This window comes from Myxine glutinosa, chromosome 6 (assembly GCF_964187855.1).
Source record: "Myxine glutinosa chromosome 6, kmMyxGlut1.1, whole genome shotgun sequence".
NCBI lineage: Eukaryota > Metazoa > Chordata > Myxini > Myxiniformes > Myxinidae > Myxine > Myxine glutinosa.
Window position 1 is genome coordinate 89,159,268 of NC_136266.1, and position 21,671 is coordinate 89,180,938.

The window sequence follows — 21,671 nt, forward strand, 5'->3', positions numbered from 1 at the left end:
GTTCATGTTTCGGTCAGAGTTCCACTTGACACTTCGAGAGGCGAGAGAACTCCGAGCCTTCAACATTTTTGTCTGCCTTGTGTATGTACAGGCTTGGTTTCGGGCTCCACAAGCTATTGAGGCTCCCCTGAATGACATTAACCTCTTCAAGAAGTTGGAAAAGTTTGAACAAATCAATCAGAAGATGGCTCAGGCAGCCTTGAAGGCACTTGGCCGCCACACGTGGTACATGAGCCCAGTACTAGTGGCATTTGCATTCTTTGACACCAGAATTGACAAAGAAAGCAAGATCAATATGATTGAAGCATTGAAAAATGACGGTGAAAACCCCTCTCCAAAGAGACCAGCTATCAAACGAGGAACCGCCCTGTCAATCGCTGGCCTCATAACAAAACACACCAAGCATTTCTTCAGCATCCTAGGGACCCCAACTGATTGGATGGATAAGGATCCTGGTTCATGGGAGCAAGAAACCAGCTTTCAGGAAGCAAAGAAAGCCGCCAGTGGCTTAGTCATGGTGAACGACAGGGCAGAAAGGGGTGTCGCATTGATACAAGACTACAATAAGCTCCTTACAAAGGATGAAGAGCAAAAGCAAGCTCTGCTCCAAGTTGTTGCTGCTCACAGGAAGATGTACCCCGATGCCAAGAAGGCAACAGTGGTGAAACAGGCCCAGAAATAGGAGTTACATTTCTCATTATATTTGGGTTTTTTAATATTATGTGATATGGTGTCTCTTCATTTTATGAACTGAACATTTGGATTGTTATCATTGAATTTGAGTTTTCATAGCAATATAGTGCTATTTGTGCAGCTATTGTAACTTGTGTTTGCTAGAATACAAAGAAAGTGAGTGGAGGGTGGATTTTCATAAAACAAACTTCTGGTTTTGCTTTCGATCCATATATAGAAAAGTTTTGTAGACACCTTTAGTTTGAAGGCTGATGTGGCACCCCTAAATAAATTCAGATTGCTTTCATATTTGGTGTCTTTTCATTTTGGAACAAAAGGAACAACATAAAGCCATGTCCCAGTAAATATTAAAAAAATTTTTTTTTGAGCACCACCCTAATATATATTTATGTATATATATACTGTATATAGTATATATTTATTTGATCCCTGGTGTTGGGCTAGCGGCTAGGGTGCCGGCTTAGGATCCTAGGATCCTGGGTTCGAATCTCGGTCGATCGCCGAATTAATGCCAGGGGGGTTGACTCAGCCTGTCATCCTTCCGAGGTCGGCTAATTGAGTACCAGTTCACTGGTAATTCCCTGTTTGTCGTTGAAGGTGGCAAAAAAAAAGGGTTGGCGTCAGGAAGGGCATCCGGCCGTAAAACATTGCTTCAAAAAGGGGACCAAAAAAACAACAACTACCACGGTCCCCGAAAAGGCCAACCCCCGCTTTGCGGGGAAAAATGGCCTCTAAACGGTGGTTTTATATAGTATATATTTACTGTTTATATATATATATATATATTTTTTTTTAATTTAAAAAATATATATTTATTTTTCTATACACTTCTTGTTTAGATAAATATGTTTTTATAAATATTCCCGTGCCCCTCCCCCCCCCCCCCTCCCCACTCTGCACGCATTACCTACCTTTGCTCTTAAAATGTTTTGCTTGTCTTCAACCTTCTCTATAACTCACCTTCCCTTTTATCTTCTATCTTTGCCACTCTCCTTTCTCAAATGTGTTATTTTAAATAAATAAATAATATATATATATATATATATATATGTATGTCGCGCGGACCCTTCGGTTAATACCAGGGCTCGCGGATGGACCTAACGGATTTAATTGGAGGCGACGACCGAACATGGATTTAACTATCAAACGTTGGAGGAAGAAGAAGTGAAGAGGAAGAAGCAGCGGAAGCGTACCTGTGGAATTAACTCAAGCGAACGACACAAGATTTTGAATTGGAAAGGGAAAATAATGCAAGGGTTTATTTACAAGGAATCGCGGGACAGGGAAATACGCGCCGGTAAGAAAATGCCCTAAATTGGGATCCCACACACCAGACTTCAGAAACGAGACGAGGGAAGAATTAATAAAAGAACACGTTCGTCGTGAAATTGGGAAATGTGGGGTGTGGGTGCAGCCTTATCTCGTCCGTAGTCTTGCGTGTAACACGGCCCCGTTCGGCCCCGCTCGCATGCCACCAGGCCCCGCTCCAAGCCTCTCGCCGCTCACGAGGTCCGTGCACCAAGCACCACGTGTCCAACGCACCAAAAGCACCACGCATCCAACACAGGCCAGCGAGCTCCACACGAGGTCGATCTCCACTCACGATCGGTCTGCCAAGACGAAGAGAGCGTGTTGCGCAAGACGAAGCACTGGATGTCCAAGAGGAAGGGCTGTGCAAACAAGAACCGGATGTGCTCTCTCAAAATGTTGTTCGGCGCGTGCTGATATAACCTTGCCGGTGACGTCAGCCTTGGCACGCTACCAACCAGTGACTTCCACCGAACCTTCCAGCTTCGCGCCTCTCACACTCGTTGGCTGGAGGTTCGCGCCTAGCGCGCTGACCAAACACAGGACCATAGCATGGTGATAGCTCGTAGCGCTCGATGTGGCTAGGCCTGTCAGAGGTGTAACTGGCGGCGGCCATCATCAGCAGTGGCCTGGCTTGGTTTCCTTTTGCCTGTTCTCTTCCGAAGTCTTTGTCAGGGAAGGGAATTATTTAATGTTGCGCTAAGGGCCTGTCTAAATGTCTATGTTGGTGTGCAGTGCCAGAAGGGACAAAGGTTTGACTGCCAGGTTTGATGCACAGGGGGTTTATCTTTAATCCCTAACTATTGAACACTCGATCATCCTGGTATGTTCACAAGCAGACATCTTAACACGCCAAACCGGACTACACAGAACTTGTTACAAGGTAGAATCCCTATCACGACAGTCGGATACCTACCTGTCCTTCAAGCTCTCCACGTCATCAAATTTAAGTATTTTCCCATTCGGGTTTGTCAAATTTTCATTGGTTATTTTACTGTGTATGTGTTACTGTGTGCTTCTAGTTAGTCTCGGTTTATTAACCGAATGTCGTTTTTTTTTTTTTACCTCCTAGCTAATCTTCTCGTTAAATTCGTGCAAACTTGTGTGTATTTTGTTCGCACCACTGTCTGTCCCTCGAGGCTTTCCTCCCCCACCCGCCGGTATTTTGGAAACTTAAGTTCTTTCCTTTGGCTGTATTGCTCTTTTCTTTGATTTTCTTCCCCCCCCCCCCCCTGCCTCCCCCTAACATCTTACCCTTTGTTAACGTTTTAAACACAAAAAATAATAGTAATAATTTCCTTCTCTCCTCGTGGTCCCTGTCCACGACCACGTGTGTGTTGTCACGCCCCGCCCCCTTTATCTACTTTCTCTTCTACCTCTCCAGCTGATACTTACCTTTCCAATTCTAGTTTCCACCATACTCATTCAACCCTTACTTCTTCTTTATCAGATCCACACCCTCACTTCAGGGATTTTCCCCAGATTGTTTTTCACTGTTTTGTTTAAATATTATTTAAATATGTTTAAACTTTCCACTGCAGTGTTTTATTCAGTGGTTTATTACAACACGCTGTTTCTCTTCCTACTTAAAAGGCTTTTTTTCAGTTTCCTCATCAAATAATTATATTTCAAAAAAAAAATTCAATCTCTTACAGTTGTTCCTTTCTATATTCTCTAAACTCACCTTCATTCCACCCCTCCTCTGTCGTTTTCAAACAGATCTCTGATTTGAAAATCACAATAAACCCAGTTTATAATAAATGTTCATTTGTTATGAATCGTCCACTTTCTAAACTCACCCCTCACCTCTCCCTTTCAAATCTTCCCCTCCCCTCCTGAACTCCCATCTCTCACCCCTCCCCTACAAATATATTTTCCTGGTTACTCCCTCCTCTGGTAAGGTAGACCTGAGCCTCGTCCTGGTGGTGGGGGTTGCTATCTTTATCAAAAACTCTCTTCCTCACTGTCCCTGCACTTCCCTCTCTCTACCCCACCCCCAGGAGTACCTCAGGCTGCAGCTTCCCCTCCACTCCCACCTTTTGTTCCTATGTGTTCTGCATGTGTCCTCAAAACAGTGATGACTCCATTTACATCTCGCTGTCTGACAACATGGACCAACTTCTATCCACTCATCCCAACTACAGTGCATTCAGAAAGTATTCAGACCCCTTCACTTTTTTCACATTTTGTTATGTTGCAGCCTTATGATGAAATCGGATTGGCCAGACGGAAGCCAAACAGTTCAATCTTCGTTTCATCAGACCACAGAATCTTGTTTCTCACAGTCTGAGAGTCCTTTAGGTGCTTTTTTGCAAACTCCAAACGGGCTTTCATGTGTCTTTCACTGGGGAGAGGCTTCCGTGTGGCCAATCTGCCATAAAGCCCAGACCGGTGGAGTGTTGAAGTGATGGTTGTCCTTCTGAAAGTTTCTCCCAACTCCACACAGGATCTCAGCCAGAGTGACCATTGGGGTCTTGGTCACCTCTTTTATCAAGGCCCGTCTCCCCCGATTGCTCAGTTTGGCCGGGTGGCCAGCTCTCGGAAGAGTCCTGGTTGTTCCAAACTTCTTCCATTTAAGAATTATGGAGGCCACTGTGCACTTTGGAATCTTCAATGCAGCAGAAATTTTTTTTAGGCTTCCCCAGATCTGTGCCTCGACACAATCCTGTCTCTGAGCTCGGCAGGCAGTTCCTTCGACCTCAAGGCTTGGTTTTTGCTCTGATATGCATTGTCAGCTGTGAGACCTTATATAGACAGGTGTGTGCCTTTCCAAATCATGTCCAATCAATTGAATTTACCACAGGTGGACTCCAATCAAGGTGTATAAACATCTCAAAGATGATCAAGAGAAATGGGAGGCACCTTAGCTAAATTCCAAGTGTCAAAGCAAAGGGTATGAATACTTATGTCAATGTGATATTTAATTTTTTTTTATTTAATAAATTTGCAAAACTTTCTAAAATCCTGTTTTCTCTTTGTCATTATGGGGTATTGAGTGTAGATTGATGAGGGAAAAAATGAATTTAAACGATTTCAGCATAAGGCTGCAACATAAAAAAATGTGAAAAAAGTGAAGGGGTCTGAATACTTTCTGAATGCACTGTATATCTTCCTCATATGTGGCGACTTCAACTGTCACCATGCCAGCGGGCTGGGTGTGGGTACCTCTTGCACCAGCCACGGCACCTCAGCAAAGGGCTTCTGTGACCAACTGGGACCGACACAATCTGTCAATTTCCCAACCCCGATCTCAGTCAACGGAGTATCTTTTCTTCTAGACTTGGTTATGACTAACTTCCCTGCAAACATCTGCTGCACTTCTTCTGCTCCAATCAGTTCATCTGATCATTTGCTTGTTAAAGTAACATCTCTTGCCATTCTCAGAGAGCCTCGTGAGCATCGACGAGTCTGGCATTTCACTCAAGCCGACTGGCACGGTCTTCAAGCAGCCATCAATCATCTGGACTGGTCTGCCATCTCCACTGCCTCTGGCATTAACTCATCCTGGGAATTCTTCCAAAGTAAACTGCTCTCTCTCTCATGCACAGATTTATCTCATATAGTCTTCCATTGTCATACCCTTCCTCTAGTCCATGGTACACTGAATCTTGTGGTGATGCAGTTGCCCTGAAACAATTTGCCTTTGCCTCCTGGAAGGCTAATCCAATTGAAGGCAATCTCATTTCCTTTCACAAAGCTCGGAACAAGTGTGTGTCTACCCTCAGGAGAGCCAGGAAACAATATCTCTCTACTCTCAAGACTGAACTCACAAACCTATCTCCCTCCTCCAAATCCTGGTGGCATCTGGTCAAATCTGTTTCTGGTGTTTGTTCCTCCTCCATCCCCTCCCTTACCTCAAATGGCTACACGGCTGACTCCGCACATGAAAAAGCTGAATGCCTCAACTCTGTGTTTGCCTCAAAATCCTGTGTCCCAAACCCATCTCCCTCTGTTCCCACCTTACCCAGTCGAACCCAACTGCTCCTGGACTCTGTGTCCTTCTCTCCTGACAAGGTGGAGAAGTTTCTGTCAATCCTCGACAATGATTCTGCAACTGGACGAGATGGCATCAGCCCACGGGTCCTAAAATCCTGCTCTGCCGCTCTTTCACAACCTCTCTCCGTTCTCTTCACCCTCTCTTTTTCTCAAGGTCATCTGCCATCTGGTTGGAAATCAGCCAACATTACCACTTTACACAAAAAGGTGCAAAAACAGATTCTTGCAACTGCAGACCAATCAGACTGCCCCCAATCATCAGCAAGGTCATGCAATCCATCATCGCTTCTGATATCAAATCCTTCCTCTTCTCCAATGGCTTGATCTCAGATCATCAATTTGGATTCAGACCAGGTCACTCTACTCTGGACATGTTGCTGCTGCTGTCTCAACAATGGATGGAGGTCCTCAATGCCAAACAGGAAATCAGAGCTGTCTCCCTTGACATATCTCGTGCCTTCAATACGGTCTGGCACCCTGCCCTGCTCACCAAACTCTCCTCTTATGGTATCCATGGAAACCTCCACGCATGGCTTTCCGACTTCCTCTCTGGTCGCAGTCAACGTGTGGCCCTGAATGGAATTCCCTCATCTCCCCTTCCTGTTCAGGCTGGAGTTCCTCAAGGCAGTGTTCTGGGCCCTGTGCTTTTTCTGGTCTTCATCAATGATCTCTCTACCGGTGTGTACCCCGGTTTAGAATAGGTACACCATATCCCTGTATGTCGTAAGAGGCGGACTAAAGGGGTTGGCATCAGGAAGGGCATCCGGCCATAAAAACATTGCCTCAAAAAGAGAACCATGACAATTACGACTACATATGGGCAGGGTACAGCCCGAAGTACCCCGTGGGGGACCCCACGCACTCTCGTCAAAACTCAAGGTGGGGAACCCGATCGGAGCAAGGGTGGAAATCATTCCATTTATGACGACGAAACGTCTGATGCCCGACGTGGAGATCGGTTTCTGAGGTTTGGGACATGGAATGTAGGGACAATGACGGCGATCAGGAGAAGTGGTGGAAGTATTGGTCAGAAGAAGAGTGGACATATGTTGTGTGCAGGAGACGAGATGGAAGGGAAGTGGTGTGAGAATGGTGAAGGGTAGGCAGGGACAGAAATACAAGTTTGTGTGGCAAGGGTGCTCGGAGGGCGTGAATGGTGTTGGTGTCCTGTTTTCTGAGGAGTTTGTAGACAGTGTGGTGAGCGTGACTAGAGTGAGTGAAAGGTTGATGATGGTGAAAATGATGATTGGAAAGCTCTTGGTGAACATCATCTCGGGATATGCTCCGCAGGTTGGTCGGAGCGATGAAGAGAAGGACAAGTTCTGGTGTGCTATAGAGAAGCTGATGGAAAATGTGAAAGATGAGGAAGTTGTTGTGGTAGGAGGAGACCTAAATGGACATGTGGGAAGGAGTATGGACGGTTTTGAGGGAGTTCCTTGGGGTTACGGATATGGTGTGAGAAATGGAGAAGATGAAAGGATTTTGGATTTTGCTGATGGAGCTGATTTGTTGATTTGTAATACTCAGTTCCAGAAAGAGGATAATAAGCTTGTTACATACACGTCAGGTGGGTCGACGACAACCGTTGACTACCTGCTGGTGCGTAGGCGAGATAGGGGGCACCTCCGGGACACAAAGGTGATCTCGGGGGAGGAGGCTGTTTCACAGCACCACTTGGTGGTCTGCGACATAAGGGTGAAAGGTGCGAGGAGAGCTCGGCGGGTGAAGTACCAACCGAGAATGAAGGTGTGGAGGTTGAAAGAGGTGACAGTGAGGGGGGCATTCAAAGAGAGGCTGAGTATGGTAGAGGATGATGTGGTTGAGCTTGAAAGTGGTTGGATGTCAATGAAAGATAGTCTGTTGGGAGCCGTTGGTGAGGTATGTGGATGGACAAAAGGACCACCGAGGCACTCGGAAACATGGTGGTGGGATGATGAAGTTGGAAAGAAGATTGACGAGAAGAGGAAGAAGTTCAAGCAGTGGCAGAAGTCGAAGGGTATGGGGGCAGAAAAGGCAGAGCATGCAAGTTATAAGGCAGCCAAGAAGGCTGCAAAGAAAGAGGTAGCAAAGGCACAGGAGGCATGTAGGAAAATGTTCGGAGAACGCTTGGATTTGGAAGAGGGTCAGAGAGCGGTATTCAGGATTGCAAAGCAGATAGCGAAAGAGAGGTGTGATGTGATGGGGGTGAGTTGCTTGAAGGATGAAGTGGGACAAATCGTTGTGGACCCAGATGGAATTAAAGGAAGATGGAAGAGATATATGGAAATACTGTTGAATGCAGAGAATGAATGGGATGGCAACATAGAGAGTAACCCAATTTTAGGACCGGCAGAGAAGATAACCGAGAAGGAAGTTGAGGAAGCGATAAAAGCAATGAAGAGTATAAAAGCGGGAGGGCCGACGGGAGTTGTGGGAGATATGTTGAAGGCAGCGGGAAATTGGGGTGTGAAGAGAATGACAGAGAGCTGCAATCTGGTTGTGAAAGAAGGCCGCATTCCAGTGGATTGGGAACTGAGTACCCTCGTCCCTCTATACAAGGGGAAAGGTGACCCTCTGGACTGTGGCTCGTATCGAGCGACAAAGTTATTGGAGCAAGGAATGAAGGTATTGGAAAGGGTGTTGTAGAGGAGGATAAGGAAGAAAGTGAAGATTGACGAAATGCAGTTTGGATTTATGCCAGGAAGAGGAACGACAGACGCGCTTTTTGTTGTGAGGCAGTTGTAGGAGAAGTATATGGAAAAGAGGAAGAAGTTGTTTCTTGGGTTTGTTGATCTGGAGAAAGCATTCGATAGGGTTCCACGTGAAGTAGTGACATGGGCATTGAGGAAGTTTGGAGTGGAGGAATGGTTGATCAGAGTAGTGATAGCAATGTACAAAAGAGCGCGCACAGCTGTAAGGATGAAGGACGGGAACAGTGGTGAGTTTGAGGTGAAGGTGAGAGTGCATCAGTGGTCGGTACTAAGTCCACTATTATTTGTAATTGTGATGGAGGTGCTGGCTCAGAACGTAAAGGAGGGTTTACCGTGGGAGTTGTTGTATGCAGATGATCTGGTGTTGATTGCAGAAAGTATGGATGGACTGAAGGAGAAGATGAACAAGTGGAAGGAATGTATGGAGACAAAAGGTCTGAAGGTGAATATCGGAAAAACGAAGATGATGGCAAGCGGTAAAGCATGTGGTGAGGTGGAAAGAACTGGGAAGTGGCCGTGTGCTGTGTGCAGGAAGGGGGTCGGAGTGAATTCCATTCAATGTACAATGTGCGCTGAGTGGGTTCATCAAAAATGTAGTGGTTTGAGAGGGTCATTAACCAGTGTGGCAGCTACATTCAAGTGTAAGGTGTGCACAGAGGGAGCTGTAGATGGAGGAAATTTTGAGTTGGATCTTGGAGATGGCGTGAAGCTGGAAGGTGTGAAAACATTTTGTTACCTTGGAGACATGCTGAATGGAGAAGGTGGATCAGACTCGGCAACGGTTGCTCGAGTGAGATGTGCATGGAAGAAGTTTCGGGAACCGAGTGGCGTGCAGACGAGGAGGGGAGTGTCGTTGAAGCTGAAGGGAAAGGTGTATGCTGCATGTGTGAGAAGTGTTATGATTTATGGGAGTGAGACGTGTAATGAACGTAAAGCAGCAACGAAGGCTGGAAAGGGTGGAAATGCGAATGGTTCGGTGGATGTGTGGAGTATCGTTGAGAGAGAGGAAGACAAATGATGAATTGCGAAAGATGATGGGAATAGAGCCTGTGATTGATGCTGTGAAGAGAAACAGGTTGAGATGGTTTGGTCATGTGTTGAGGAAGGATGAAAGTGACTGGTTGAGAAGAGTGATGGAAATGAATGTAGAAGGAATTAGAGGACGGGGAAGACCGAGAAAGACTTGGCTGAAGATGGTCGAAGAAGAAATGCTGGCAAGGGGGTTAACAAGGGGAGATGCAGAAAATAGGGCAAAATGGAGAGCATTGTCATGGGGACCGCAAGGCTAACCCCCGCTCTTGCAGGGAAAATGGCTTTAAAATGCCTGTTTTTGTTTGTTGTATCAATGATCTCTCTGACTCTCTAGAAAATCCTCTCTTTCTCATTGCTGATGACTCCTCTCTCTGCCGCTCCATATCTCAACCCTCAGATCAGCAGGCAGCACCCTCTTCACTCTCTGCAGACCTGGACAATATCACAAACTGGTCAAACAAGTGGAACATGTCTATCAATCCTGACAAATCTCACGCTCTAACTTTGTCTCTCCAAAAAGACCGTCTGGACAACCCTCCCATCTACTTTCTCAACAATCCTCTCCAAGAAGTTCTGTTACTCAAGCTTTTGTGTCTCACTATCTGCCATGATCTTTCCTGGGAAAACCACATTTCCAAGGTGGCCTCCAAAGCCAGTCACCGACTGGGCATCCTCCGTCGTGCGAAGTCCTTCCTTGGCACACCTCAGCTCCTCACCACATTCAAAGCTTTAATCCACAGTTCAATGGAATACTGCTCTCCTCTCTGGGCCGGTGCTCCTGCCTCACACCTAGCTCGGCTTCACACGGTTGAAACCAAAGCATTCAGAATCATTGGTATCTCCCACGATGAAGCTGATTATGAGGGCCTTTCACTCACTCACCGCAGGCAGGTTGATGGTCTTTCTGTCTTCTACCGACTCCTCCGGCATATCTCCCCCTGCTCTGTCTGTGCTCTGTCCCCCAAATATTCCTGCAGGACTCACAAGATCTGCCAGCAACCCTCTTCTGGTGAAACTGCCAAAATCAAGACTTTCTGCTCACCTTCACTCTTTCATTCCTCTTTTCTCCCGCCTCTGGAACAATCTCCCACACTCTCTTCAATCCCTCTCCTCCCTCCAGGTGTTTAAAACAGCTGTTCACCACCATCTCTTATCTTCCCCCATCCAAAACCTTGATCTTTTCTACCCCTGTTAAAACACCCCAAATCCGCCACTTTCAATCCCCAACTTCTTTCCTGAAATTCCTAGTCGTGTTTATTTGCTTTCTACCGTGTACTTCTCCGTCCTTCCCCAGCCCTCCCTTTTCCACAGATCTACCGACGTCCCTGTTCTCTCCTGTTGTTGTGCTTGTGTGCTGGGTTGTTGGTGTCCCTGTCTCTCCCTCTTGTCTCCCGCTCCCTTCATTGTATGTTTTATGTGTCTGTGCATGTTTTCATGTTCAATGTGTGAGCTCTTACACGAGCCTCGATTCTGTATCCCCCCCAAAAAAAAGTTTTCAAAATCTAAAATCAATGCCCTAAAAATCGTATTCAGGCATCTTCCTATCTCGAAGCATGTTTTTGAATTTCCTATCTTCACTCAAAGCATTCTGGGGAGACACCTTCTTGATGAAAATAATCAATCCAACTTTTATTTTGTACATTTCTCACAATGTGTGTGTCTGCAGTTTGAAATCACAACAATAGACCAATAAACACCAAGGAGGCTGTCCAAATATTATTTTTTGGCTTGCTGAGCTCGCCTGTTCATTAAGCTTATCAGTCATTTCACAGCTCCACACTCTGCCAGGGAGCTTTTAATCCCAACGGCAGCGAACTGCCGGGTACTCCATTTTCTCCAGTTAAAGGCCAATTATAATAAACCATCTCAAAATTTGGGTGGCTGTGAGGCTCAATTTGCCTCCTTACTCCCCAATCATTGTTTGTGACATTTGACGCATCTTTGCACACAGCTTAAATGAATGAAAAAGAAAGACCCTGAGGAGGTTTTATAAATTTTCCTATTGTTTCTTGCAAGCTTAATATGCATCCACATCACCATATTCCGTACATTTGTGCTGTGATTGAAATTGACAAGCAGCTGAGCTGGCAGTGGTGGACAATTCCTTTCAAGCATTTCATTCCATTACCTGTGTCCCTTGAGTCCAGCTTGAGTTGCTCAAAATGCATGGGTTATGGAAAATATTCCTGACAATTCAAATTGTGTGTGTGTGTGTGTGTGTGTGTGTGTGTGTGTGTGTGTGTGTGTGTGTGTGTGTGTGTGTGTGTGTGTGTGTGTGTGTGTGTGTGTGTGTGTGTGTGTGTGTGTTTAATATATAACGAGAGGTCAATATCTATATTATCAGTATTTATGATAACATGTATATGTTATCAGCACATGTATATATTGTATCAGTATTTGTATAATGAAGGATGTGATTTGTATAAGGATGCAAGAGGCGGCTAACAGGGTTAGCGGCAGGAAGGGCATCCAGCCATAAAACGTTTTTCAAAAAGGGGACCTCAATGCCCGAAAATGGCCAACCCCTGCTCTGCGGAGGAAAATGGCCTCCAAAGGTGTATAATGAAGGATAGAAAAAACCTCGGCACTTTGACAATATTGTCGGTTTATCGCTCGGATAACTTTTTGAATGCCTTCATATGATGATACTTAACTTTGATGCTTTGTTTTTCTCTGCAAGATCGAGGCTCATGGAAGAGCAAGATGATAGAGGGAATGAACGGACAGTAAGGTAGCAGGTCAATTCCTGGACACAATGAACGAGGGAATGAACAAACAAGAAAAGAAGAGAAAGAGGAGCGAAGGAAACACTGAAACCTGCAAGTTAGAGGGGTGATTTCGGAAGGATTAAATAGGACAGAAACGATTTTGCATAGGGATGGGGGATGACATTGTATGATGGTGTATCACCTGGGTTATTAGGATGATGTTGAGTTTATCGTGATCCTCTGTGAGCAGTAAAAGTAAAGGTGGTAAAGGTATTTTTAATGCAGGCACTGAAGGTCAGGGATTACCAGCTTATTTGTTTATGCACAATAAACATTACTGGTCCTATTTACTAAAACTTGGGTTTACATTGTCTGAAAGTGAGTCCTTATTGTTATAACGTTGGTTTACATTGTCAGTAAATTTGCATTGTCGTAAAGTGGGTTTACATTGTCGGAAAGTGGGTTTACATTGTCGCAATGTGTGTTTACATTGTCATAAAATGCATTTACATTGCCGTAAGGTGGATTTACATTGTCGTAAAATGGATTTACATTGTCGGAAAGTGGGTTTACATTGCCGGAAAGTGGGTTTACATTGTCGCAACGTGTGTTTACATTGTCATAAAATGCATTTACATTGCCATAAGGTGGATTTACATTGTCATAAAATGGATTTACATTGTCGGAAAGTGGGTTTACATTGTCGGAAAGTGGGTTTACATTGTCGTAATGTGGATTTACATTGTCGGAAAGTGGGTTTACATTGTCGTAACGTGTGTTTACATTGTCGTAACGTGTGTTTACATTGTATGCCTTTGTATGTTTACATTGTTGGAAAGTGGGTTTACATTATCGTAACGTGTGTTTATATTGTCGTAACGTGTATTTACATTGTCGCAACGTGTGTTTACATTGTCGGAAAGTGGATTTACAGACGGAACGTGGGTTTACATTGTCGTAACGTGTGTTTACATCGTTGTAACGGGTGTTTACATTGTCGTAAAATGGCTTTACATTGTCGAAAAGTGGATTTACATTGTCGTAAAATGGATTTACATTGTCATAAAATGGATTTACATTGTCGTAAAGTGGATTTACATTGTCGGAAAGAGGGTTTACATTGTCGTAAAGTGTGTTTACATTGTCGGAAAGTGTGTTTACATTGTCGGAAAGTGGGTTTACATTGTCGGAAAGTGGGTTTACATTGTCGCAACGTGTGTTTACATTGTCATAAAATGCATTTACATTGCCGTAAGGTGGATTTACATTGTGGGAAAGTGGGTTTACATTGTCGTAAAGTGGGTTTACATTGTCGTAACGTGTGTTTACATTGTCGTAACGTGTGGTTGCATTGTCGTAATGTGTGTTTACATTGTCGTAAAGTCGATTTACATTGGCGTAAGGTGGATTTACATTGTCGGAAAGTGGCTTTACAGTCGGAAAGTGGGTTTACATTGTCGTAACGTGTGTTTATATTGTTGTAACGTGTGTTTACATTGTCGGAAAATGGATTTACATTGTCGTAAAGTGGATTTACATTGTCGTAAAATGGATTTACATTGTCGTAAAATGTATTTACATTGTTGTAAAATGGATTTACATTGTCGTAAAGTGGATTTACATTGTCGTAAAGTGTGTTTACATTGTCGTAAAGTGTGTTTACATTGTCATAACGTGTGGTTGCATTGTCGTAATGTGTGTTTACATTGTCGTAAAGTCGATTTACATTGTCGTAAGGTGGATTTACATTGTCGGAAAGTGGATTTACAGTCGGAAAGTGGGTTTACATTGTCGTAACGTGTGTTTATATTGTTGTAACGTGTGTTTACATTGTCGGAAAATGGATTTACATTGTCGTAAAGTGGGTTTACATTGTCGTAAAATGGATTTACATTGTCGTAAAATGGATTTACATTGTCGTAAATTGGATTTACATTGTCGTAAAATGGATTTACATTGTCGTAAAGTGGATTTACATTGTCGTAAAGTGTGTTTACATTGTCGTAAAGTGTGTTTACATTGTCTTAAAGTGTGTTAACATTGTCGTAACGTGTGTTTACATTGTCGTAAAGTGGATTTACATTGTCGCAAAGTTGGTTTACATTGTCGTAAAGTGGGTTTACATTGTCGTAAAGTGTTTACATTGTCGTAAAGTGGATTTACATTATTGAAAAGTGAGTTTACATTGTCGAAAAGTGGGTTTACATTGTCGAAAAGTGGGTTTACATTGTCGTAAAGTGGATTTACATTGTCGTAAAATGGATTTACATTGTCGTAAAGTGGATTTACATTATTGAAAAGTGAGTTTACATTGTCGAAAAGTGGGTTTACATTGTCGAAAAGTGGGTTTACATTGTCGTAAAGTGGATTTACATTGTCGTAAAATGGATTTACATTGTCGTAAAGTGGGTTTACATTATTGTGAAGTGGATTTACATTGTCGAAAAGTGTGTTTACATTGTCTTAAGTGAGTTTACATGTTCCTAAAGTGGATTTACATTGTTGTGAAATGGATTTACATTGTTGTCATGTGGGTTTACATTATCGTATAGTGCATTTGTGAAGAATCAGCTCTTCGTTTGCAAAAGAAGTCCACAAATAGCCTGAAAAATGACGCAGTTTATTAAAGCCAACTTATACAGATCCGGAGGAGACAAGACATCTACAGCAAGCTACAGCAAGAACATGCCAAGTCAAGCCTTCCTGAAAACGCATTGATTCTCATTCACTTATATACGAATACGATTATCAGAAAATCTCCGAGAGAACGAAGCGACTGGCGAGAGTCCCTCCCACCGTTATCATTCGGGGGAGTCAGCCCTTCCTTATCATTTGGACCAATTGTTTCTCTGGGCTCCGAGAAAACAGAGATGTAACTCACAAAGAGGAGAGTGTATGCTTAGCCAAACAAACCCATATATTTTATGGGTTTGTGTACATGAGTAATCCAAAGCATGTTTATACAGAGTCATGCGTTGCTGAGATTAAAACAAAATACATATGGTAAAAACAACAGGTTTATGTTATCTAGCCTTGAAAAAGCACACGTATACAATTTGTTCAGCATGACCTCAGCGAGCCTCTCCTCATCCAAAACTAAAACGAAGCAAAAACCCTTTATTAACTTCATGAAAATAGCATTTTTAAACCAGATTTAAATCATAACACATTAGCGACCAACGTCTATATCTGAACTTTAGGCAATAACAAATCTACTACTTGACATTCCTTCCTCTTGTCTCGTCGAGACAAAGTATCTTAAGAGACAACGTGCCACATCGGGCTTTATTGAAAAATAATTGTGTAATGCGGGTATTGAAAAAATAATTGTAATGCGGGTATCTCCCAAGGGCATATCGTGCGCCCAAAGCGCCTCGCCCGTGCATTTGGCGAACGTGTCGTGTGGTGCGTGCTCGGAGCCTGAGGGCTCAGAACATGAAAGTCCATTAACGTTTCGGATCCACAACGAAGAGGTCTGGTCCAGATGAGGTTCTGCTCCGCCAGAGGGCCCATCACCTCCCCTGCGGAACTTGCTCCCCCCACCCTTTGCAGACCCAGTCCTTGCAGATCTTCGAAGTTAATCAACGATCATGCCCATGAGGTCCCTCACGTGCTGCTGTTCTGGGGAATACATAATATTGTCAGTATCTTGTGTCTCAATTTCCTGGTCAGGGTACAGAGCGTAAAAATCCGATTCACTTGAAGCATTTGAACTTAATACATATGAAGCAAAGAGAGGAACTTCCTTTATGTCAAAGTCTCCCTTGGGCGCCTGGTCGGCTTGCGGGTCTAGGATATCCACGTCGGGTCCCTCGACCGCCAGACCCAGCGTCGCAATCAGATCCATAGTTGGGTTGAAAGGGGGCGTGCAGCTGTCAGCTTGTAATACATAAGCAGCGTTAGCCAGTACACGCAAGGGGTTTATAGCACAAGTATCACAGTCATCACATACACCGTTACAGGCAGCAGCCAGTTCCCACATGGGATCCACACAAGTATCACAGTCATTACATACACCGTTACAGGCAGCAGCCAGTTCCCACATGGGATCCACACAAGTATCACAGTTGCCACAAAATTCAATGCAATTTTCTGGAGCGCCGGTCGCAACTGCCTTGTTGAAGGACCCGTTCAGGTCGACGGCCTCTGTGGTCAGAGCCATAGTCGTTGTCGGCGGCTTTTTCACTTTCCATCCTGTAAAATACTTTCTCATACAGAGGAGGACTAGAGATTTCATTAGTGCCCCCCAAATTACTACCCCGATTATCACAGCCAGTGCGGTCAATAACCACTTCACTATGGTGCCCGTCCATCCCTGGAACCAGTCAGTGAGCCAGCTAAATGTATAAGAATTTTCGCGCGCGATCCGATCGATCGTCAGGGCGTGGCTAGTTTCCCTTAGTCTCACTTCTGCATCACCATTGTACGCATGTGAATTACCGTGTCCAATAGTATGTCATGAGCCGTAGCGGTGTCGTTTGCCACCTTTTCTAGGGCCAAAGCCAATTTATCTATCCGGAAACTATCCATGACTGTGCCCGCTCCTGGGAAGAAGAAACCAAACACCTTTTCCCCTAGGCTCCCGTGTAGTTTAGTGGTTCCATCTTCGTTCATGACTGACCTCTTATAACGCCTGTCCAAGGACTTTGGGTCTAGCTCATCCAGTATCTCAACGTCAGGAAGGACTGAACCCAGATAACATGTGCCCCCCCAATTATTTGGTAAATAGGGGTAAGCCTTGTCGCCGCATATAAACATTGTCCCATGGGGTGGGACCAGGTGGGTGGATAAGCACTGGAGTCCCTTTACCACCCCATTAATCCTACTAACCCCCCTAGAGAATGTTATAGCCGTTATGTTGTGGTTGTGTTTATCTTGCAGTACTATTCGTAATGTAATCCCCGAGCTCCCTTGTCCCAGCTTCCCGGGGAGAGTGTAGGCGCATTCTGATTCTCCCATACGCAAGTGGCCGGAACCCTGGAGGCAGACCCTCCCTTTCTGTGGTTTGACCCAGACGGGGGCAGGCCTCTCGGCCACATGGGCAATCATTGACGGGCGATAATTAAATTGTCGATTGCAACTCTTGCCGTTGTCAACCCCTTCTCTTTCCAGCGTGGTGACTAAACATGGGGAATCGATAGGTTGTGAGCAGAGGTCATTGAGGGACAGAGGTAGCACTATCATGTGTATTCCTGTGGTGCCTGCTTGGGGAAAGCGCATGCACGACCAGCAGTGTGTCCTATTTTGAATTGTTGCCACTTCCCTGGCCACTTTCCAATATGTGTTTTCACCCTTCTTTGGGGCCTTATTCTGGGGTTGTGGCGTGAGTATGTATTCGATGCATGGTATGTAGTTCTTTTCGCCACCGGCCGCGCCAGGGGTCCAGACGCTGCACCGGACCTGCATAGTCATGCCTTTCTCTAGGCGCGTGCGTGTTTGTAGCTTAAAATCAGGGGTTCCCCATTGGTATCCTGGTTGGGCCAAGGTCTTAATGCTAGCTTGCCCGTCTTCCCGGAACTCTCGTTGCTTTTGTAGTATCATGCCAACGCGTCCAGGCCCTGCCGACAGTGCTAGCCAATTTATGTTCACCCAATTTGTGTGCAGGGCTTTCTGTTCGAAACATGGTAGTGATACTCTTTGTCCCCATGTTACGGTGAGGTGTCGGGTTTCGTTTTCGCATCTATTGGAATCGGAGTTTCCCCTAGCTGCTGTCGCTATCAATAGTATTGTACCTATGATTAGGCCCATCCTTACTGTGTTCTGGGGGTGTGGTGTCTGGTGCTTGTATGGCCAACTTACAGTGCGTGGCGTGGATCCACGAAGTCTTGCCCTCGCAAAAGACTGCCGTTGGTGTAGTCAGCAACACCTGGACTGGTCCCTTCCACCTTGGTTCCAAGGCGTTCTTGCAGGTGAAGTGCTCCACGAACACCTGGTCTTTTTCCTCTGGTGGAACACCTGGTCCACAAGTCTCCTGGGAGCGCCTGGTCTACAGGTCTCCAATTCATAGATTCAATTCATTCAATTCATAGTTTCATAGAACACCTTTTCTCCAATTTCCTAATCCACTTTTTTTCAAGTGGATCCAATTTTATCCAATATTCAATTTTTAAATTCAATCCCATTTAATCCAGTCCAATGCAAATTAAATTCAATCCTTCTCTCAGCATCCCATTACCTGTTTCCAACATCAATAAAAATAAAATTATAAAATTAATAAAAAATCAATCATCTCAACTCTCAAATCGAATCAAAAAATAAAAATAAACGAAAATTACTTCAGCGAGAGTTTCAACTAGAATTAACACAAACAAACCACCATTAACCTCCATTAACCTCCCCCTATTATTTATTTATTTTCACGAATAAACAAATAATAGAAATAACCTGGTCTACTTCCAATTTCAATTCTGGTCAGTTCTGGTGTCTGGTCACACACAATGTTTTCCTCACCCACTGTGATTCGCTCACAATAGATTCTCACTGTTATGTCTGAAATTAAGCTACCCTACTGGGTATTCGTGAAGGGGGTCCATCTTTCCCAACCCCTTCCTTCACACCAGCCACTTCACGTTGTCCACCATACTCACTGAATTGTCATCAATTCTGAAATTCGTCTCATGAAAACACATCCCAGAGTCTAGTGTAACAGACAGCCAAACACATAGACACGCTGAAGACCCCAGGGTACCCATCAAACTAGCTTGTCCCCAGATCAACAACACAGCGAAACATGTAATTTTACTAAAATAATCACTTACTCATAACTAGCTGGATAACTAGCATAACTAGCTCAACACCTGGAACTCATAACTAATACTCATACCACTAATTACTCATAATAACTCATAATTACTTCTGTAATTACTCATGCCAATACTTACTCAAAATAATGTAATATCCCAATCTTCACCCCTTATGCAAATCGAAGCACCCCGGACAACCCACAACCAATATCAACCACTGTAGCCGCCTTCCCCTCCAGGCAGCCACACACAGCCACATACATCTCCATCCACGTCACACAAGACAACAGCCAACGAGTGTGTCCACCACACAGAAACCTTTGGCAATGCAACAACCGAACACCCAGACAACCAACAACAAAACCCAATCCATCTCCATGGCTCATCAAGCAGTTCCAACTTAATCCAGCTTCACATACCGATTTCCCCAAAAACTCGTGAAACTTCACCCCCATTTTGGAAAAACCCTGGACTAAACCCTGACACCCTAAATAACTTCAGACCCATCTCCAATCTACCCTTTCTGTCAAAAGTTTGGAACGTGCTGTGGCCACTCAACTCAAACATCACCACTCTGCCAATAACCTGTATGAAACATCCCAATCCGGATTCTGCTCCAGCCACAGTACTGAAACTGCTCTCCTCAAAATCACCAGCGACCTTTTCTCTCCTCTGATGCCGGCAACCTCAACATTTTCATCCTCCTCACCTCAACGCCTCCTTTGACATCATCAATCACACCATCCTCCTCACCCTGTTTAGACCAGCTTGTGCCTATTAAACCCAAATCAGTTCACTCCCAAGCCCCACAAGGACCACCTACAGCACTGCAAAGATGTCCTCTACTCCACCTACTACCCTCAAATTATCCACTCTGGCTCCGGAATCCCAAAAGCACTCTTTTCTACAATAAACAAACTAAATAAACAAACTTTACAACGTGAACAAACTCCTCAGCGCCCTGGATACCGCCACCTGTCATTCAGAGTAGACAACAGCATCTCCTTTCTGGCTTTCAGCATCTCCTTTCTCCTTTCTGGCATCCAAATGAAATTCTGGCTTCAAATCAACTTCCTCGAACTTAACTATGATAAATCTAAATTAATCTTCGTTTGCCCACAACCACTCATAACTTTGCCCCCCAAAAAACAAGTCACATTCTTTGTATATTGCCAACATTGTTCATCGTTTAAGTATCATCCAGAACTAAATTTTTATAAACCATCAACTTGTAGATGCATTTATTTATATCCCATTAACCCGAGAACTCTCAATTGCTTGGTTATATTTTAGTAATGTCATATATCCATATTTCTTTTCCAAAATGTTCCTGATATACACATTAATCCCATCTGTCTTTGTTTCCAGATCAACTCCAATCAAGAAATCGACACAAATCCTTATTACCTCCAATCAACTCATTCCAAGCAACAATTCATTCGAAGGCCAAGCTTAAAAACACAACTCTCATCTTACTGTGACAAGTAAGCAACCAACCTACTTCACACTAAAACAAATAACTTTTCATCACCCCTTCCTTGATGGAAAAACTTGATGATTACACAAAGTTCCCGTTTACATTTTGTGACTCACAGCTCCTGCCTCCATGGAACAATGACGCCTGAGCACTCAATTAGCCCTCCCAGTACCAAAGACTTACAATCAGACCGACAGACAAACAAATAACAGAGGCCTGTCGCCAGCCCCAGCACAGGACATCACCTTTCCGGGCAGGTACAATATAATCCACAGCATCGAAATGCCAATTTCTATCCGGAGCCTCGCAAAGCCAAAATCCATGCATGCGTGCTCCATCATGCAACCCGATCTGTACTCGGTGCGCCCGGCGCCCCCTATAATCAGTGAGTTATAATAACCACAATATCTCTGGCACCCAACTCGTGATACCACAATTTAATCCACGTTACTTGCATCTCTTCATCCTCACAAATGTCCTCCATTTAACGTGACTCAAATCCATCTCAAATCCCCACAGCTCGATCGAACACGTTACTGTACTCGACCCGGTTAAATTAAATTCCAAGCGTACTGCACCTGACGCTTCCGGTCGGCACCGGAAGTCTGTTTATTTCTTGAGACCCCTGAATCGGGACATCAACGACAATTACAACGACAAACAGGACTCGATATTCTCTGTTCATTAATTACGTACATGATTTTGGTTTTACCCACAATATAATGTCCCGATATTCTCCAGATTTAAGTCCTATATATCCTGTCGTTAAAGCAACACCCTGTAGACTGACTCCGCCTGTCGTTCTTCCAAGGTTAGTGAATTACCTCTGACCTTTCCCTTGCATATCTCGAACAAAGGTCAACTAAACTTTAAAAGGTCAAACTTCGAATTGGTCAACACAAATGCATCGATGCATCTTCCAGCCGCCACTCCGCACTGTACCTTACTGTATGAACAAGACTTCCTGTTGGAACTTGGCTCCGGAAATTAATTACTCTGTCTTGAAATCGTTTATTTTAGCCAT